Source organism: Maniola hyperantus, chromosome 10 (genome assembly GCF_902806685.2).
Source record: "Maniola hyperantus chromosome 10, iAphHyp1.2, whole genome shotgun sequence".
Classification (NCBI taxonomy): domain Eukaryota; kingdom Metazoa; phylum Arthropoda; class Insecta; order Lepidoptera; family Nymphalidae; genus Maniola; species Maniola hyperantus.
The window spans coordinates 12,020,534-12,039,961 of record NC_048545.1 but is presented as its reverse complement, the minus strand read 5'-3'; the positions used below and the strand labels follow the sequence as shown (position 1 = coordinate 12,039,961).

The following is a 19,428-nucleotide window of genomic DNA, read 5'->3' as shown; positions in this document are numbered from 1 at the left end:
GGTGCGTGCCTAGAATCGAACCCCTGATCTCCCAAATAGGAAGTGGACGTCAACCACTAGGCAAAGATGACTATGATATTGTATAACTGTATTAAATCGAAACATTTTAAAATTAAAAAAAATAAGCCGAACCGTTTCCATTGCTGCCTGAAACACGATTTAATTTCAGGAATCTGGATTCAACGAAATGGGTCACGGGCTGATTAAAAATAAATCCATGGGGACATCCGATTTTACAGTAGCCGGCGAGAAATATTGTACATCGACCTTTAGAATGAGATTTCGGGATTGTAGAGTTGTCTCTGTCACTCATATCTATATGTGACGTATTGTCGATCTCAACAGTCCTCAATGCAAAACCTTCAACTAAAAATTTTGATTTTAGGGCGCAATTTTTGCACGTTTATTTTATAATAAATATAAATTATAAAATTACACTAACTCTTGTTAAATAATATTTTACTGTGTACTAAATGAAATTATTATACCTATTTTCAATTTTTAGTGTGTGTAGTGATTAATCTTAATCTTTTTTTATATACATACTATAACAGTCCACTGATGAACTTAAGGCCTCTCTCAGCGGAAGGGTTTGCCTATAATCACCACACTGGGCAGACGGGTTGGTGATAGCAGTAGATGGTAGTAAGTAACAGCAGCACAGAGAAAGCGGCTGCCCGTTCTCCTTTATATATTTTTATTTTATAAGATAACTATCTTATGCTCGCGACTTCGTCCACGTGGACTACACAAAGTTCAAACCCCTATTTCACCCCCTTAGGGGTTGAATTTTTAAAAATCCTTTCTTACCGGATGTCGACGTCATAATAGGTATTTGCATACCAAATTTCAGCTCGATCCGTTCAGTAGTTTGAGCTGTGCGTTGATAGATGAGTCAGTCTAGTCACCTTTTCAGGTAATTAATATTTTGAAGTTAGATGCAAAGCTGTTTCTTCTTCTAATGTCGCAATGTTTCTTTATGTTTAAAATAGAAGTTTGCTGTTAAATGGAAAGTTGTAAAATATTAATATCAGTTTGGATGGAACCCTTGAGCCTAGTTTCAAGAAAAACTTTTCACAAATAAAATTCAAGAAGCAAAAGCTGAAATTAAACTTCAGAGGTGCGATATTAAAAAGTATGGCTGCATTGTATTAACTGATCTGGATACACCCAAATCCGCTAGTTAAAATTGAATGTTCAAATGGATATACGTGACCGATTGAATCGGATCAATGAGTTTTGATTGGAGGTTGCTAAAATTAATTCGTATTTCAATAGTCATGATTAGGTTTTGTATTGTTAAATAATTGTTACATTATCAAACACTAGCAGGTTTTTTTAAAAATCACGTGGGAACTCTTTGATTTTCCGGGATAAAAAGTAGCCTATTATCACTCGCCAGGTCTTTATCTTCTTCTTCTTCTTCTTCTTCTTCCTTAACTTATCCCACGCTACGTGGGGTCGACACAACATGTCTTCTTCTTCCACTCATTCCTGTCATTCGTCAACGTATTATCCACCTTTTTTTCACGCATATCCTCTTTCACGCAATCCATCCATCTTTTCTTTGGTCGTCCTCTCCTCTTTTTTCCTTCCACATGTATACTTAACATTCTTCTAGTGACATGGCTTTCTTCCCTCCGCATTATATGCCCATACCATGCCAGCCTATTACCCCTCATCTGTTCTACCACTGGCGCTAGTTTCAAACTACCCCTTATATATCCATCCTTGTCACACCACACATCCATCTCAACATTCGCATTTCAGTCGCATGTACTCGCCTTTCATCCGTCTCTTTTACCGCCCAACACTCTGAACCATACAAATCTTTATCTATACCCATGCAAAAAATCACGTCAATCCGTCGCACCTATGCGACGTGATTGAAGGACAAAGCAACAAACCAACAAACAAACACACTTTCGCGTTTATAATAAGGGTACTGATTACAAATTATGTACACGTAGTTAGGTATATCATAACATATTGCATGCTAATAGGCCGAATTTGGCTGTACCTTTTTGTTTTTGTAACATCTCCACTGTTTACCCATATTCGCAATAAAGAAATTTGATTTGATTTGATTTATCACCTGAAATTAAGTGCAATATATTTGAATTCGTCCAGTGCTGCGTTTCCCGGTGCGAGGTCGCCATTATAGCACCTTAGGACCCCAATGAGTATTGGTTTTTCGAACTATGTGTCCTGCCCAAGTACGCCAAAACAGATATGTAATGACTAGCCTTCTTTTTATCCCGGAAAATCAAAGCTTCCGCGGGATTTTTAAATACCTAAACCACGCAAGCGAAGCCTTAAAAAGCGTAGTTTTTTACCTTATTCCTTTTAGATTGTCATGAAGCAGGTTCTATTTTTGTGTGTACTTACTGTGATCATTATTTCTAAGCAAATTCATCAAGTAAATTACAATGTGGGGTTGCAACGGTGGACTATGATGTTACTTAGACTGTGAATTAAATTTTTGTTCTTCGTCTTGCACGACGAACATCCGGTAGATCTAGATTAACAAATCTCACACACACACATGCACACACACACACATGATGAGCACACAATCACATAACTGTGATTGGGTGCTCAACCGTAACATTAGGAAGATCTTGTAACTTGTACAATGGATAAATAGAGCTCCGTTGAGAAAACTTTGTTAGCGTGATTCAGGATGCTTGGCGAGAGATTGTAGACCAAATGGTGAAAATAGAAAAGTAAAAAAGACCCAATGATTTAAATTGATGCGCACGAAACAATTTTGTTTCAGTAATAGCGTCGAACTTCTATAGACCCATCGGCATTAATCCATTTTGATTTAAAAAATAAATCCAAAAGGACATCCAATTTCAATTAGCGATCCTGCGTGTGTCCGGATTAATTATAAGGAATTATAGACGCACCTTTTAATTTGGCTGGTTTAAAGTCAGATTTCATTTGGGATTTGCCCAAGGGATTGCCTTTGGTGGAAGTTTTTGTGAAAACAAAAGAGGGAAATTAATTTTTTCGCGCATAAAGGGTAAAAGGGGTTGGTAAAAAGAATATTATTTTAAAAAGTTAACTTCAATACATATTTTTTGCTGCTTGCAAGAAATATACATTTTTGGTAAGTTTGAATCAATATAATAAAATTATCTTGCCTTTTTTAAATTTACCTGATACCCGATTGATTGATGATTTAGATTTTTTTAAATCGCGTAACATTTCTCTGATTTCCCAGGATGAAAAGTAGCTAGTTCTGCTTGAGGCTTGTTGGCTTAAAGCTCAAGTGGGGAAAACGCTGGAATAACCAACGCTTAACTTAAGTAGTTATAAGATGTAATGTGTGGCTCAATTTAAGAAATAAACGTTTTACTTTCTTTTTTTTTCATACGTATCTAATACTGGTCCCTTTTCCTTTTTTTCTTTCTTTCTAGTATTTGGTACGGAAATAGCTTGCATCCTGGAGAAGGGCATAGGCTACCTTTATCCGGTAAAATCACAGAGTTCCCACGGGATTTATAAAAAACTAAATCTACAGGCACCATCTACTTACCTATAATATTTAAGAAATTAAAAAAAAAACCGACGAATTGCGAACCTCCCCCTTTTTTGAAGTAGGTTAAAAATTTATTTCCAGTAAGTAAACTTTAAACACGGAATCTAAATAAATTAGGTAAGTATTAGAAAGACACTTAGAAACATAAGAAGTATCTAATAGGTACCTACTTGAACTATAAAACTTTTATCTTAATATCTTTCTACGTGTCGCACTAAAGTCGTTATTTCCACTCCGTTTACGAATTTCAGGACGAAAATAGGAAACTAACTTACTATTTTATGACAAATCTTTTGAAGTTTGCGATAAAGATTTGAGTTTGAACTATATGAACTACGCAAATTTGAGAGGAACGCTATTTAGGAGGGCGTTTCAAAACTTTGTGTTATACGCGTTCTAAATTATTATTATTATATTACTAGCTAATGCCCACGACTATGTTTGGATTTAGGTTTTTAAAAATACCGTGGGAAATCTATGATTTTCCGGGATAAAAAAGTAGCCTATGTCACTCTCCAGATCTTAAATTTAACCCATGCAAAAAATTACGTCAATCCATTGCTTCGTTGCGACGTAATTGAAGGACAAACCAACAAACAAACACACTTTCGCGTTTATAATAAGGGTAGCAATGGTAGGTACCAACTAGCTGATGATGTCGCGACTTCGTTCGCTTAGCCGCGAGTTGCCGACACGATACTTTATTTATTTGGACTTGATAAAGTGTTCGTTTTTACCGACCCGATTCAGGCTCCTGGCTAAATTAGTACCCTTATTATAAATGCGAAAGTGTGTTTGTTTCTTGGTTTGTTAGTTTGTAGGTTTGTCCTTCAATCACGTCACAACGGTGCAACGGATTGACGTGGTTTTTTGCATGTGCATAAAGACCTGGATAGTGACAAAGGCTATTTACTTTTTATCCCAGAAAATCAAAGAATTCCCACGGGATTTCCAAAAAACATAAATCCACGCGGATAAAGTCGCGAGCATCAGCTAGTAAATAAATAAATTCAGGGTCCTGGCTAAAAATCAGCGCTGTATGCGATTGTGTATATCAAGGTAAGCATACAGCGTGATGCTGAGTGGGAACCCTTTTACGGGTTGTGCCACACATGACACATGTTTATTCCGGTGCTTCTTCTGCTTGAGGCTTTTTGGCTTAATGTTCAAGGGGGGGATGCGCCGGAATAACAACTCTTGGTAATAATATTATGTAATGTGTAGCACGTCATGTTAAGAAATTAACATTTTTCTTTCTTTCTTTTTCTTACGCAGGTATCTAAAACTGGTTTCCCACGGCGATGCGCGATTCTTCGGATTATCACGCACGACTGACGACCACGGACAGCCACGCACCGCGCACAAGGTTTGAAAGATGACGACGACGTATCTGTGCTACTACGGTGTGTCGGTGCGGGCTACTCCGAGTCCGTCCGCAAAATCACGCACCGTGTGAAACAAGTATTACAGTCTTTACTTATAAGAGATAGAATAAGGTTATCTATATACCAAGTGCGTCGTTAGAAGTAATGTAAGATCTAACGTAATTATAGCCGTAATTAAGAGTTTTTAACTCCGTCACGTCTAACTCTGTATTCCGTACACGTGTATGTTCGTATAAGGGGGTGGAAGTGTGAGAACGTGGTTAATATTTAAGTGGAGAATCGTGTTGGTTTAGGGTTTTCAGATCGAGGGGAATGGTTGAATAGAATGTTAATGAATTGATTATGTTCACCTAAGAACTCGTGGACGGATGAACTAGATGGGCGGATGACATCAGACGAGTCGCAGGGAGCCGCTGGATCCAGGCGGCGCAAGACCGTGACGTGTGGAAGTCCCTACAAGAGACCTATGTCCAGCAGTGGACGTTTATCGGTTGATGATGATGATGACTTAAGAACTCTACCTCTCTCTACGTTAACTCAGCACTCTGCAGCTATCATCATAATATCAACCAATCGCCGGCCGACTATTGAGCACAGGTCTCCTCTCGAAATGAAAAGGGTTTCGAGCATAGACCACTACGCTGGCCAAGTGCGGATTTACAGAGATAGTTTGCATAGGCTACCTATTATCCCGGAACATCAAAGAGTTCCCACGGGATTTTTTAAAACCTAAATCCACGCGGACGAAATCACGGGTATCATCTAGTAAATAATATGTACCCTTTTGCCCCAGCGATCATCAAAAGAAGCAACATCAAAGTTACTCGCTACGTGCACGCAAAGCGACCTAAATCGGTTTTCCGTGCCAATTAATCCATAACAATAAAATAGCCTAAGAACAGGTGGATGATTTGTTTAAAGTAAAGATAATAATTCGATACATACACACATACACACTGTATGTATGTGTATCGAATTATTATCGAAAATGTATAAAAAGAAAATAAACTAAACAGAATGGTACAAAGATGGTCTTAACTACTATCACTTATATTGTTGTAACTACTTTGTTTTTGTGTACCTACGAACTATATTATGGTGCTCACTTTTCTTCATTCTTCATTTGACGGACGAAGTAATGAGCTTAACTGAGCATTTCTATAACTGTATCTTATATCAATCTTACAACTTTTATAATTCGTTTTTTAATGGCTGTGATACACAAATAGACGGATAGACGAACTAAACAAAACTGTAAGATCCCTTGTTATACCTACTATTGAACCCTTCACAATATACTCAAAATTATTTGTTATTGAACTCTTAATAGTGACAAAGGTAGGTATGTGTGCATGTGGTGATAAGTCATTTGTATTTGTAAAATAACCTGTAAAACTATGAGGCTAAAATTATCCACCGCTTCTTATACTATAACATGTTGTATTAAGCATTTATTTCTATTAAAAGGTGTACAAAGGGCGCTTTAATCAAGGCGGGCGGAAGGGTCATTCATATTGCCGTCCAGTGTAAGATGATCTCTGTCATTATTAATTCAATGGAAATTTTCACTTCACGCTTTCTGTTTCTGAAAAGGTTATGATTTGAGTAGTAAGTACTTTATTGAGGTGTAGAGTCTGCTTTTTGAACCGGTATTCATCACAGATAAAGAATATCGCACATCTAGATCAAAACTGACCTTTTGAACATTATGGGCGATTGCTACAAGTACAATATTGGTCTCGAATTCACGATCCGTGGAATGAGTATCCGGAATTTGAAAATCCAGAAACCCTGTGATCTTTATTGCGATCCGTCAATACTCTAGTTTACACGCTCAATAATAATATCACTGTATGGAATAAATAGCTGTGGATCACAATATTTATTGACCGTGTAGCCTTCGCCTAAGGCGTGAGGCATGGTTTCCTTCAACGTTAAAGTTTTTTTTTTAAGAATATTAGCCATTTTAAATTATTAATATTCCCCTTTCCTCTCCAACTAAGCGTCAGGCTTGTGCTAGGAGTAGGTACGACAATAGTGCAACGGGCGGGGTTTGAACCGTCGACCTTTCGGTTTTCAGTCTACTCCTTTACCAGTTGAGCTATTAAGGCTCAAGTAATTGATATGTAACTATTTAAAACGCACATAACTTTTAAAAGTCCTCCTTTTGGGGGGGAATAGGCCGAAGTCTTAATCACTCACTTTTAGGATGGATATAACTCAGACTAAATTCTTTAAAACTGTGAGTTTCATACAATTCATAGCACAAAGGTATGATGTGAATTATTTTTTACCCACACATTAGAACATACAATCTGAAAGAGGTCAACTTATAATGGTTAATGTACATTAACAGGACACCGCAAGAACATTATCATATAAAGAATCCAATTAGCCACCCACAGGTGACGCTCGGGTGACATGAAAGGAGCAACCCTCTTCAAAAGGCCGTATTAGTGGGGGAAATCGCTTCACTTGGTAATATGTTTACTGGAGTGTATATTACGCATATTGTTGGCCTTTGAAACAGGTAGCAATATTACCTAGATATAGTAATTAATAATAATCCATATCCATACTAATATTATCTATATTTTCTACATATATTTATTTAATACTATAGCTGACCCGGCGAACTTCGTACCGCCGAACAGTCGATTCTTTAATTTTTTTAATACTTAAAATTTTTATCTCCGTAAGAACCATCCTCGTACTTCAAGGAATATTATAAAAAAAGAATTAGCGAAATCGGTTCAGCTGTTCTCGAGATTTGTGATCAGCAACATATTTTACGATTCATTTTTATATATAGAGATTACTATAAATGCGAAAGTGTACTTGTATGTTTGTTTGCCCTTCCTTCACGCCCTAACTAAGCAATTCATCGACTTGATTTTTAGCATAGAGATAGTTGAAAGGACGTGGAGTAACATAGACTACTTTTATCCCGGAAAATGAAAGAGTTCCCACGAGATTTTTAAACACCTAAATCCACGCGGACAAAATCGCTCGGCTCTTTCAATCAGCTAGTAAATTATAAATGCGAAAGTGTGTGTCTGTCTACTTTTTCAGGGCCCATACGTTTAACCGATTTTGACGTAAGGACACAAAGTGGGACATAGGCTAGTTCTTATCAAAGAAAAACCGGCCAAGTGCGAGTCAGGCTCGCGCAACGAGGGTTCCGTACTACACAGTCGTGTTTTTTCGACATTTTGCACGATTATTCAAAAATCATGATGCATAAAAATAAATAAAAATCTGTTTCATCAATCATATGATACCTCACTAATTGATATAGTTATCTTACTTCGAAAAGTGAAAATACTAATAATTATTAGTTCATGACCACAATTTTTTTTGTGTCATAACTTATAACCACAAATTCACGGTTTTCAAATAAGGGTTCCGTTTTTCCTTTTGAGGTACGGAACCCTAAAAAAGAAATTAATTTCTTGACAGGCCGACAGACAGACAGACAGACAGACAGACAACAAAGTGATCCTATAAGGGTTCCGTTTTTCCTTTTGAGGTACGGAACCCTAAAAATTAAGAGTTCCCACGGGTTTATTAATAACCTAAGTTCACACGGATAAAACCAGCGATTACATCTGGCTGGCATCATCTAGAATTACATAAAATTTAAATAAAAATATTGGCTATATCTATTTTAAGTAGCACATAAATATTTTTCAATCACATACAATAACAAGTTACAGTTTCAAAGAAAGCTTTCTTGCTTCCAGATAGCAGAACAAAAAGGAAGGAGCTCTTTAAAATAGCGTGGTTTTTTAGAATTTGTAGCAGAATTTCTACCTGAATTGCTTTGAGAATTTTATATTTTTATCAAAACAAAATGCAAAGAGCAAAGTCAAAGAGCACTGCTTCTTAAGGCTCCGATGTCTATTATATTATTATATAGAATGAAGATTATATTTTTAAAGAATATTAGCAATATCAAAGACTGCACTGGCTGATTCCTGGGTTGGGGTTAGACTGTGTGGATTTTTCTTTGTGTAGATCTACGTTAAAGAGACAACTTATATGCAAAATTTCAAGTTTCTACAATCTAGGTAGGTATTGATTTAGACTATGTGTTGTCAGTTAGTCACGGTAAAGTTTTAGTTAGTCAGTCACTGTATTAGGTAGGTACTCATTACAATACACAGATGTGTATACACACCACAATATTATGATGTCAGTGACTTTGTTCACATGGATTTAGATTTTTTTAATCTTGCAGGACCTCTTTGATTTTACGTTATAAAATATAATCTACGTCGGTCTCCAAGATGTGAGCTATATCCATACTAAATTTCGTCAAAATCGGTTAAGTGTATGGGCTATGAAGACGGACACAGCCAAATTGTTATCACGGAAGACTAAAGAGTTTCATGGGACAATTAAAAAAGCTGTGATAGCTTAGTGGCTAGGACGTCCGCCTTTTAATCGGAGGTCGGGGGTTCGATCCCGGGTACGCACCTCTAACTTTTCGGAGTTATGTGCGTTTTAATTAATTACTAACTTTAACGGTGAAGATAACATCATGAGGAAACCTGGACGCCTGAGAATTCTCCATAATGTTCTCAAAGGTGTGTGAAGTCTACCAACCCGCAAATGGCCAGCGTGGTAGACTATGGCCAAAACTCTTCTCACTCTAAGAGGAGATCCGTGCTCTATAGTGAGCCGGCAATGGGTTGATCATGATGATGATTTAAAAACCTAAATCCACGCAGGCGAAGTTCAGGACTTAGTTGATAATAAATTGACCAGTAGATTTAAAAAATGCCAAATACATTTAAAGTTCAAGTATTGGCGGCTACGTGCAAAACATGAGTATAAACTCGTAGTTTGAATAATAAACACGTAGCAAAGTCTTCCCAAAGGTCCAAGTAAAAGTAGTCGACCCACTAACCTGTAACTTGGCAACTAATTGTAGTATCTACTAACGACCCTCTTGGTGTCATTTCCCCCAGCCTTATCTTGCTAAAGATTTTCCCACAGCTCCACCAGACCTAGTTTTCAGCGGAACTTAGGTAACTAAAGTTACCTTATACTACCTAGTTAGCAGTGGCGTGCACAGGGTTTGAAGCTAGGGTAGGCATTAGTTAGGTAGGCCTGTTTACTGGCAGGTCATAATAAAAATTTGCATTGAGCTATTACAACTGGGGTAAGCAGTGCATTTATGCCTCTATGACCTGCACGCCACTGCTAGTTAGTAAGGTATAAGTTATGCTTGATGTAGCGGCGCTGCGGCGCCGCGCCGGTCTTTCAGTAAAGCTTTGTGTTTAGTTCAGACCAAGCAACCTCGACTTGAGGCAAGCTGAGAATAGAAGAGTAGTGGTGCTGATTCTAACCACGGCTAAATTTTAAAGTTTTTACGCCCTTTTCTTACTAATGTAATACGTAAAGGACACATATCGACAGGTTTAAATTTAATTTAGAGCTGTCAAACCTCGTGACTTTAGCTGCCTAGTCGCGAGCCTATCGTTTAAAATTGTAGCATGCGCTAAAATTTTGTCTTTAAATTTAAAATGCATGTTCTGTCCTTTTTTAGCAATATTAAAAAGGAAAAAGATGCAGATACTCTAAATTTAGTTTAGAGAAAGACAACAGAATCAACGCCAGTGATAGCCTAATGTTGGTTGCTTGATATTCAAATGAAAATGAAGCTATAGTACGCTACAGGTTCGGGTGACAATCGAGGTATGAGGCGGGGGGACGCGGACGCCCCGTACATCTACACGTCACCCGCGCTCGCCCGCACCGCGTTAGCGCGGGGGCTGTGCGGATGTGCGGGGTGTTCCCTCCCCGATTGCCATCTCGACCTGTCGCGTACTATACGTTCGTGTGGTGGTCGTGAGTCCCCACTCCTCTGTAACACCTTATTTGTTTCATGCTATCACTCTGAAGGTGCCTTTAACAAGAGTGAATAGGCACCTTCTAGGAAAACGCGTCCCATCTTAGGCCACATCATCACTTTCCATCAGGTGTGATCGTGGTCAAGCGTGCGCCTATAACAAATAAAAAAAAATGCTTATCGATACAAATAATATCTAAAAAGTTTTACTTGATTTAAGCTTAAGTAGGCAAATGGAAATTCGAGACATGAAAGAAAAACTTCAGCAAGAAAATTAATAATTTGAATGTTTTTTATGAATGAAAAACAAGCACTCTGTCCGTCTACTTATTTCATTCTCGCAAGTCATGACTTTCTCATAATTGTTAGTAAATTGAAAATCTCGCTCAGTCTTTCCTTTCCTAATCTTTTGATAGCACTCTTTGTTTGTGCAAGGAATTAAATATTTAAACAAATTTTTCTTCATATTTTGTACGCACATTTTTTATATTAAGAGAAAACATATGCCTCAAATAGCAGATTGTATAACGAGAGCATAAAACAAGCCATTTTATCCGCATAAAGAAGAACTTTACGAGCATGAGTAGTGAAAAAAGAGTTTTCTGTAAATTTAATATAATATGGTTATTTCAATAGATCTATTTCTTTGACGTACCAGTTCGATGAAAAAACTTTTGAAGCACAATGGACATAACGCAAGTGAAAAAGGAAACGTATCGTTATTTTTTTTTAGAAAAGACATTTTAAAACTTCAGATAGGCAGCGCTCACGATATACTGTATAAAATTAATATAAAAACATGCGTATTTGCACATTGTTCTATTTAATTTAACATTGATGAGACTGTTAAGATCACAAACTGATTTTTTCTAACATTCATTGAATCTGTGTTGTAAGAGCTCTAGCATGAACTACCCTTGTTACCTTTACATACTTCTGATGAAAAAAATAATAAGTAACATGCCCCCTTCTAAAGTCTTAACAAATAATGATAAAAAATTTCGCCTCTCTTAAATAATAAATCAAGCTGAGTATGCTCTCAACTTTATCTCCATCTCCCCAATACATTAGTAAACGGATAACACCCATAATCTCCTCCACTAAGCACCTCTTTGAAAAGAACGGGAACCGGCAGGAACTCATTAGAAGCGTAACGTTTCTCAGACTATACTGTGCCAATGAGTTAATCTATTATAAGAGCATACAATTTCCAGTGCAAACATAATTATTACTACTTCAGATAGGCAATTTGTATTTCAAAAAGTGAAGACAAAATTTTACGCTTGTGTGTGTGACGTAACACGCATGCGCGTAACGGCACAGATTACATAGATACATAGCGCGTGGTCAACGCAGCATTTGGAAACACGACTCCTACAGACATGCTTCAAATCACCAGTCTATAGAAGTCATTAAGAAGAAAATTAAATTGTTTTGGTATATAAGTCGAAATGCGTCCCAAAAGCGGTGTTGAGACTTGAGACACATAACGGATGTTCAAAGAATCAAGTTTTGTCCTCAAAAACTACAAATTTGTTTATTTATTTTTAAGTATTAAAAAAATTATTCTTTAGTAAATTCGAGAGCCAAAACACGATTGGCACAATTTGGTTCGATACGAAAAACTCGCAAAGTTTCCCCAAAATACGCATTTTTTACACGACCAATTGGAGAAAAATCTGTTTTATTAGATTGATATAAAACCAATTAATGGCATAAAACTTTAAAATTATTTATATTGACTAGCTTATGTATGGGACTTGCTACTCTACGATGTATCATCTCAATGCTCGGTCCAAACAAAAGGCAAACCAAGCCCCTGATCCGGCAAATTCGACGGTTATGTTACAGCACGAGAATAATGCTGTACAAATGACGACCCAGATTAGGGTCCGTATACGGAAACGCAGTAATTGTTTGCTATCTAGCGCCATTGTTACCAAGACACGCTCCGAACGGTGGCCCAAGTCACAAAAGACAAAAACGTGAACAACACATCCATGAAAAGTAAGCGAGAATAACCATTACATGCCCGAGTGTTGTCTTTTTTATATTCATTATAGGCGCACGCTTGACCACGATCACACCTGATGGGAAGTGATGATGTGGCCTAAGATGGGATGCGTTTGCCTAGAAGGTGCCTATTCACTCTTGTTTTAAAGATACCCGGATTATAATTAGCAGGAAACACTTATCTCGGAAGAGTATTCCAGACCCTAGGCGTATAAGGAATGATGACGCAAAACGTTTCGTACGCGTAGATGGAATGTTGACGACATAGGGTTGGAAACTAGCCCGGTGCCTTGCGGTACGGTAGTAGAAAGGTGAGGGGGGACAAGATCAAACAGCTCCTGAGCACACTCTTCGAAATATATCCTGTACTAGCTTATGCTCGCGACTTCGTCCGCGTGGACTACAAAAATTCAAACCCCTATTTCACCCCCTTAGGAGTTGAATTTTCAAAAATCCTTACTTAGCGGATGCCTACATCATAATAGCTATCTGCATGCCAAATTTCAGCCTGATCCGTCCAGTAGTTTGAGCTGTGCGTTGATAGATCAGTCAGTCAGTCAGTCAGTCACCTTTTCCTTTTATATATATATAAGAAAAGAAAACACCGATAGGCCGGCAACTTTTCGGCGGTTATCAAGACTATACGGCTAAAAGTAATAAATCTAGCTTAAAATTATCAATAGCCACCTACTGCTAATATAATCTATTTTTCCTTAACTGACTTAAAAAGCTTTAAAAGTAGCTTCTGACTGAAATGCGTAAGAGGCGCACTACAACGTGGTCCATAGGACCTTGTTACCGCGAACTGACAATGAAATCATGGTACGAGTGAAAAACTCAACTCCAGAACCTTTAAAGCACCGAGCAAATAGCATTTAAAAAATTTCATACAGGAGTCAGATCGAAGCTGAAGTTTTTCTCAAATAAATCGTGAGGGATTATTAGTGTAGCTGAGCTACAAACGATCGCAATCACCTCTGGAGCTAACACTCACTATTGGCTAAAATACACTGTTGCAGCAAGAATACCATTAATTTAGCCAATCACAAAGCTTGCTTCTGAAGCAATGTGAATCACACAACTTTCGTACAGTTTCCCAATAAGAAGGCTTACAACCAATCACTCTTGGGAAATAATTTTGCGGCGCTTAGTCCGCTCGCGGCATTTTTGTTCTCAGTACATCGCATACTTCCTTCATCCGCTTTCATGTCCTTAAAAAAGATTAATTAAGTGCTTTTGTTCCCTTTGAGAGCGGTTCTAAGTCGTCTCTGAGGTTTTATGCGCGCCATTTTCTTCGTGGAAATAATGTAATTCTAAAGTTATTCTGTAGGTTTAGAATGAGATTTTACAACTCGCCAACATTGATTCTCGATTCAACTCGATTCTCGATTTTAACTACCTCCCTGGCGCAGTGGTGAGTGCTGTGATCTTATTAATGGGAGGTGCCGGGTTCGATTCCCGGCAGGGGAAATTTGAAATCAGTCTGGTGGGAGGCTTCAGCCATGGCTAATACCGACAGCCGTACCGCCAAGCAATTTGCGTTCTGGTAAGATGCCGTGTAGAAACCAAAGGGGCTACATTTTAAAAAATCTGCCATATCCCTTTCAGGTTAGCCCGTTTCCATCTTAGGAAGGGTTAACTTGAACCTGATTTTTTTTAAATCACACTTGAACGAACCTTATATAAGACAAAATTTGAGCCTATTATTTCCCAAAGCGATACAAATCAAACCTGGAAACTAATGGATATAAAATAAATAGGAAAACTATTTACTTATACTTTCAAATAGTTAACTATCTTAAGAAAATAATAATTATAGACATCAGCCGTTCATACAATCTTGACATCTATGAAATAAGGTTTATTTTTAATTCCTACAGACGCGGACGTGTAAGGGCCGCGTCTGTAGGAATTAGAATTTTCGAAAATCCTTTCTTTGCGGATGCCTACGTGATAACAGCTATCTACATGCCAAATTTAAGCCCGATTCGTCCAGTAGTTTGAGCTGTGCGTTGATAGATCAGTCAGTCAGTCAGTCAGTCAGACTGTCAGTCAGTCACCTTTTCGTTGTATATATTTAGAAGATTAGGATAGCAAGTTGATCACAAGAATTTAGATTGTAAATGATATTATACTTATAGATGACTAGATGATGCCCGCGACTTTGTCCGCGTGGATTTAGGTTTTTAAAATTTTCAATTCAATTCAATTTTCTGGGATAAAAGTAGCCTATGTCCTTCCCCGGGATATAAGCTAACTCTGTACCAAATTTCATCCAAATCGGTTGAACGGTTGGGCCGTGAAAAGCTAGCAGACAGACAGACAGACAGACACACTTTCGCATTTATAATATTAGTATGGATAATAACCCTTATTTTGATAAGTTTTTAACAGAATTCAATGGATAAAGTTCGTAAAATTCTGTTAAACGAACGATGTCAGTAGATTTAGTTTAAGTTCTCCTATTAAGTACGCATCATTATTATTCTAAATAGGTAAGGAAAATAAAACTAACAAACTTACTTAGGGTCAGGGCAAACAAAGGCCTTTCGCGCAAGTCCCATCTTTATCGGTCGAAGTTTATTCCCGAATGATCGTGAATTTTTTACGTTGGGTCGAAAGACTTATGTTCGGGGAGTTTGGTTTTAATAAAAGATTTGCTACTTACCATTTTTCTAACTAAAAGGGTCGCGAAGTTTTTTCTTCTCAGTTTAAGAAAAATTGTTAAAGATTGAATTAAATTTGGCATATTTTTTCGTAGATAAGTAGGTACTCTTAACTAGTCTAAAATTATTCAAATTAAAAAAAAAATCAAATTATTTATTCAAAGTTATTTCATTGATATTCGTGTTATAGCTGATGATAGTGGCAAAAATTTTAATTACGTAAGCTTAAAACTAAAGATACGGGGGCTCCAAACGCGCCCAGGTCTGAGAAGAATAACTTAGAAATTTACTAGTCACCTTTAAGTTTTAATATGCCTACATTCATTTCTATGAAACATAATACATATCATTATCATTGTCATCATCGTCATCATCATAATCATCTCACCTTATCGCCGACCCACTACTGAGACTTGTCTCAGATTGAGAATGTTTAGGCCTTAGTCCACCAGCTGGCCAAGCGCAGATTGGTTTTGGACACACAACTTTGAGAACATTAGGACGAACTCTCAACAAATATAATACATCTCAGTGCTCAAAATATAACACAACTTACAAATAAAAACATTGTGAACGGCCAATATAGGTTCATAAATAGATTATTTTATATCCCAAAGTATATTATGTAAGTAATACTCGTACCACCATAGAAATATGAAATTCGGATATATTAGACAAACAAGTCGTTAAGAATATATTTTCCTTTATTGAGACTCTTTATACAAGAACCGACAGCTCATATGAAATAAGAAACGTTGGGAGCTCTACAAAAACAATTTCCTTTCCAGATATGACCTTCTATATTATTTCCTTTTGTTTTTCTCCAAATGATCACGCAACTCTCTCTGATTACGTAAACTTGCGGGATGATACTTTTACGTATGTATGACAAAAAAGTGGTTACATTTTTCATAATATTCCCTTTCAAACGTATTATAATATTATGATGATAATATTATATTTGACTAACTGATGCCCGCGACTTCGTACGCGTGGATTTAGGTTTTTAAAAAAAATCAGTGGGAACTCTTTGAATTCCCGGGATAAAAGGTAGCCTATGCCACTCTCCATGTCTTTAACTATACCCATACAAAAAATCACGCCTATCCGTTGCTCCATTGCGACGTGATTGAAGGACAAACCAACAAACCAACAAACAAATACACTTTCGAATTTATAATAAGGGTAATGATGCCGTGAGAGAGACCTTTTGAGCTAAACCTCGTTTAGAAAATGTAAATTCTAAATTTTTATTGAGGTATGTGACATGATCTATACACTTAATAGTTGTTATAGGTATACTTCAATAGTTATTAAGTATACACTTCAATAATTAACATGTTCGGAAAGGAATGCTCTAGGAAAAGGGTCAATTTATATTCTGTTTGCAGCCGGGATGTAGTTTTGTAATGAAGTGTGTTAAATACGCCATGAGAGGGATCTTTAGTTGAGATAAACCTCATTTAGAAAATGTAAGTTCTAATATTTTTACAGTGGCTACATAGTAAGTATGTATAACATGTTTTATACACAGCTAGTATTCTATAAAACAAACTCCTTTATACTTAATATTTTTCCCTATAACAAACATTCCTCTCCGTACACGTTAAATATTGAAGTGTATAATAACTATTGAAGTATATAATAACTGTAGAAGTGTACAAAGCATGTCATATATGTACTTCAATAAAAATATTTGAACTTATATTTTCTAAATGAGGTTTAGCTTAACAAAAGATCCCTCTTACGGGCATATTCTAGTATAAAATACACTTCATTACAAAACTACATCCTGGCAGCAAACAGGATTTACCTTGACCCTTTTCCTAGAGCAAACATTCCTTTCCGAACATGTTAATTATTGATTGTATATTAACTATTGAAGTGTATAAAGCATGTCATATACTTCAATAAAAAATTTAGAATTCACATTTACGAAATGAGGTTTACGGCATATTCTAGTATAAAACACACTTCATAACAAAACTACATCCCTACAGCAAACAGAACTTAATATTTTTTCCTATAAAAACATTTTGCTTCGTACATGTTAACTATTGAAGTGTTTAATAACTATAAGTATAAAATAACTGTTAAAGTGTATAAAGCATGTCATATACTTCAATAAAAATATTTTAACTTGCATTTTCTAAATGAGGTTCAGCTTAACAAAAGATCCCTTTACGGCATATTCTAGCATAAAATACACTTCATTACAAAACTACATACATCCCGGTAGCAAACAGAATTTACCTTGACCCTTTTCCTAGAGCAAACATTCCACTCCGTACATGTTTAAAAATGTTACCATTTTTGCTGTTTTTCTTTTATTACTCTTGCAAAATGTTTAACAAAAGGTTGAATCCGTATTTCAACAGAGTTCGCGGCAACATTTTCTGTGTATACTTTTTATTTAACCTGTTAAAAAATTATAATACAACATTTGTAATTTTAAAAGCTTCTTTTGTGCCATATTGCACTGCTAAAGAAAAAAGAGTGCAAATTATGTACAATAAATTAAATTATATCTTCAACCTCATCGAGAGCATCGAATTGTAGGTACACCTACAAGATGCTGGCAGCAATGCCCCTTTGGATGGCTACACTAATTCTTTTCCCAAGATAGCTGGCAGCTGTTGGGTCCACGGTCTATACGCCACCACGACGGTCATATGTACCTACTATTCAAAGATTTTTCCCCAGAGTAAATAATTTTTAAGTTGTTTATACTGATTTGTAACTAACATTCATTTATACGATATATTATTTGATAGTAGATCCATATGTACCTACTAATATCATAAATATGAAAGTGTGCTTATCTTTTACCTTTTTAGCTCAATTGCTGAATCAATCCTGACGAACTTCAGCACAAATATAACTTGAATCCTGGATACGGACATAGAATACTTTTTAAACCTGAAAATTAGAGTTCCTATGGAAATTTAAAAGCCTAAATCCAAAAGCAAGGAGTCGCAGGCATCCGCTAGCTTACGAATTATTCTGCATTCATATTTATGTATGAGTGAATTATTTGACCGTGAAATTTTAATTGCATTAGATTACTTTTCCCTTAATTAAAAATCTCATGTTAACGAAAGAATAACATACCTACGTGACGTATGATTGCTTACATAATTCATATTAGTACGATCCGATATTATGCGTTATATAAAAAGTAGCTAAATTTCTTAAATTAGGGGTAAGAAATTAACTTAAGAATATCATACTGTGTAAAAAGATTAGGAACGAAATTTTGAAATGACATAGCAGAAAACCAAACAAATCGACACCAATAATATTTTTGGAACTCTTATATAAAAACGTTTAGTCATTATTTACGTACGTATTATAAAATTAGAACCTCTCGAAGTCTCCCCGTCTTATATTAATCGATTTCTTATACGAAAACAAACATTTGATAACACTCACCTTATATCGCGGTTGCAAAAGTCCACAATCACTAGAACAAGCACTATTGAACTACAGTTTCATCATAATTGCTAAATGTCATAATTTTTATTGATAATTACGCTAAATTCGCGATTGCTAATTCGTATCAGGCGGGGCTAAATCGTGTCAAGGTCTCTGGATGCGCTACGGCGTAGACGTCTGCTCCGTAGCAGGTCTACCGTACGACAGCCTCACGTTGCTACGAGCTACGCGGGGATCCGCGGCCAATCGAAGCGATGATGCTGTGCTGCCTGGAGTATGCTTCGCTTTGGTAGAGTTAATGCGTATGTTGCGTAACATTTCTCGTTTTTCCATTTGCAAAGTATTGTTATTGTTTTAATTACTTGCCTTAAAATTATTAAAAATTAAATTCATTACTATCATCATCATTAACAACCGATACACAATGAGTATTTGTATTATTGACATAGGTCTCTTGTAGGGATTTTCACACGCCGTGGTCTGGCCGCCTGAATTCTGCGATTCATTTAATGTCATCTGTCCACT

At 36.6% G+C, this 19,428-nt stretch overlaps 1 protein-coding gene across 2 annotated transcripts in view; it reads right to left on the bottom strand.

The window, feature by feature from the left end:
* The window catches only part of LOC117985950 (C3 and PZP-like alpha-2-macroglobulin domain-containing protein 8), a 228,620-nt gene extending 209,524 nt beyond the window's left edge, over nucleotides 1–19,096 (bottom strand). For both annotated transcript variants that reach the window (XM_069501479.1, XM_034972749.2), the window contains exon 1: nucleotides 18,901–19,096. The gene's annotated coding sequence lies outside the window, so the exon portion shown is untranslated. The remainder of the gene's footprint in view (nucleotides 1–18,900) is intronic.
* Between the last annotated feature and the right edge of the window lie 332 nt (nucleotides 19,097–19,428).